Genomic DNA, 3,035 nt, shown 5'->3' on the forward strand with positions numbered 1-3,035 from the left:
AAGAAAGAAGGAATGGAGGAAAGGAGGAAAGGAGAAAATGAGGAAAGTAGGAAAGAAAGAAAGGAAGAAAGAAAAGAGGAAAAAACTGAGGCAACATTCATATAAGTAGAGTTTTGGGCCAAGCTTGAGGATTGCAACCTGGGAGCATAGATTCAAGCTGCCCTCAATATACACTTCAATTAGCAGCAGTTACAAGTGGATTTGTAAAGGCAAAAGTAAAGGACAAGTAGTGGGCTGATACAGAGTTGTTTGTGAGGAATTCTTATTGATTTACAGAAATAACATTACTGATTGGCTACACATTGTTAAGCTATAGGGTGTGGGGTGTAGTGTCCAGTGTGGGATTATTAGGTTAATGTACAGCTAGGTGTGGCAATAGCAAGCAGTTTCAAGAGATGAATGCATAGCTCAAGGCAGCACGACATGATTGTGGCCTCATCTTAGCATCTCTCTGGGCCTAAAATTTGAATTCCTCAAATAGAAGTTTTTCTCTTTTCTCAAATCTCAAGATCTGGAATCAGAATTCAGAGCATAGTTTTAGGTCTTGGGTAGAAAAGCAGCAGGTGTTATTTGTACACGTGTGGGCATTTGGACAAGAAGAGGAAGGAGAAAGTTGAGATTCTTCTCATATCTACTCAATGCACATGGGTTATCCTGACTGTTTCTGGGCCCTGTGGTCTCTGGATCAGTTTCAGGTCTGATGATACTGGGGTCACTGAAAGAGGTGGAATGGTTGATCACTGCCCTGTGGAGTTTGTAGAAATATGGTCTAAAAACTCTCTAGAAGTGACTTTAGAGGACTATAGATCCCAAATAGGCAGAGACAGCATTCTGCCTGTGTATTTTGGGGGCAGCATGCACTTTGTAGCACAGTTGTGGATTGGCTGGAAGCCTGAGAGGGAAAGGCCCCTCCAGTGAGAAGTGTGGTGGGAACTTTATATGTTTATATCGTGTCTGGCAATTCTGGACAGTGTTTGGAGAATATAATTAAAAGCAAAATTGGGAAACCCCAGAAAAGCTCCACAATAATAGAACAGAAAAAAAGCTATTGTATCACACAGTTAAACTGGAATGCGACGGGCTCATTGACAGGCAATCTGCTTAGGAGAGTGCAGAAATGGAAACAAGGTCACCATCATTAGTCCACAAGTGGAGGACCTGACAGCACCATTTGTCATACATAGTTCACCCTAAATTTACCTGGTAATGGGGGGTGGGTATCTGTGTATGCTAGCTGGCCATATTCAAAAAATAATAAACTTCATCATTATGACAGGAAGTAGTTTTGCAACTTGGAGCCTGATGCCTGTAGAAGGTAGCCTCCTACTCTCCTACAGGTACTATTGAACAGTTTGCTATCTTCTTGGCTATTTACACATCAAAGCAATGGGTCCCTACTCTGTGAGCGCTGGCCTGCAGTACTCCTGCTTGCCCGCTTCTGGCAGCCTGTGTCCTCTCTTGACCTCTATTATCTGCCACTGAGGCACAGCCCACAGCAGGCAGCCCATATACCATGTGAACCCCAACTGTCACAGCTGCACCCCAGTGCTACATCATAGAGTGGGGCCCCTGAGCTGCAGGAGAAGAGCGTGAAGGGCTCCTGGGTCAAATTGTATTTTCTCAATAATGGAAACAGGAGAGTTGCAGCCTCGGTTTCTGTTTATACAGCTGACAGAGGAAAAAACTGCTAGATTCCCAGCATGAGCCTGTATAGAGCAGCTCCAAGGGTTGTGACTGTGACAGCCCACCTCTCAAAGGCACCAAGAGACACTAAGAGGTCTTCTGAAACAGATACCCAAAGGATTGGAGAGAAAAACAGCTCTCAGTCTGAGGAAGATTGTATTGAGAAAAGAAAGAAGTTGAAAGCATCTTAAAGAAAAACTTAGGTTAGATATGAGATTAGTCAAGTTGGCCAGAAAATATTCCCTGAAGCAGTTCCCCTTTAAACACCCCAAGTGCACAGCTACTCTCAGCATGAGAAACTAGTGTTATGAACAAAGGCAAAATATTCTCAGCAGAATTTCTTAAAGTTTTTCCTCTGTCTATGCTGATCTCTCATCTGCTGGCCATCGGATTGGGCATCTACACTGCAACACGTCTGACAACCCCCACCAGCACTTTCTGATGAAGAACTGAGAGCCGACTTTGTTCATCTAGATGAGTAGATCTGAGCTTGCCACAATGCCAGCTGAAGAGCTGTTATGATCCGTGGGTGGCTGCATCACCTGTGTCTATTTGTTCTGCAATAGCTCCATTCCTAATTTAGTAAAATAAAAGAATAGACTCCAAAATCTTGCTGACATATAATTATACCTATGGGATCAATTAAGCAGTATGTCAGACTAATATCTACTGTAACAATGTGGTAGTGAAGTTTCTTTAGATAATAGACATAAATAACTATAAATATTTAACAGACTAGTCTTACTGTATGCCGTATTTTCTAAAATTATCTGTAACCTTAAGTTAAAATGCTTTATATTTCAAAACAATAAGCAATATTGATATTAAAATTACTACTTCAGGGGTTTGTCCAAAATAAATATTGTGACCTTATATTCACACTATTGTATGAAATACTATTTAATTTACATGGATGCAGTTGTCTACTAAAGACTACACAAAACTATGTGAACTGATCTTATGTAATAAACAGAAACAAAGGTAGAGCTATGCAATCCACAGTTCGGTTCATACACTAAACTCTTCTTGCTTTTGCAATGTAAGTATTACAGTCTCCAAATACTAAGTCATCACCTTAGATGATCAGTTTTCTGTCAAAGGAAAGGTACTCAGTGGCTTTTACTCTTCATCACTCTGTATTGCTGAATTTAATCCTATTCTTTGTGCTCAAGTTTTGTGTGCTTTTAAAATGAGTTTATCCTAAACAAATCCATGTCTACTTTAAAAGATAGAAAATAGAAAAATAAAAATAAAATGAGCTTTGCCAAATCAGAAATAGAACAAAGCCATGGTTCTCAGGTCCCAAAGAAAATCCTGAGTCAAAAAAGAATGACAAAAGGTTGATTTAGCTG

At 40.3% G+C, this 3,035-nt stretch overlaps 1 pseudogene; it reads left to right on the forward strand.

Annotated features, from left to right (window-relative positions):
* The first annotated feature begins 1,559 nt into the window (after positions 1 to 1,559).
* On the forward strand, positions 1,560 to 2,625 carry LOC108524884 (BCL2/adenovirus E1B 19 kDa protein-interacting protein 3 pseudogene; annotated as a pseudogene).
* Positions 2,626 to 3,035: the final 410 nt, after the last annotated feature.

The sequence above is a fragment of the Rhinopithecus bieti genome, unplaced genomic scaffold, assembly GCF_001698545.2.
Source record: "Rhinopithecus bieti isolate Rb0 unplaced genomic scaffold, ASM169854v2 repeat_26788, whole genome shotgun sequence".
NCBI classification, from domain to species: Eukaryota; Metazoa; Chordata; class Mammalia; order Primates; family Cercopithecidae; genus Rhinopithecus; species Rhinopithecus bieti.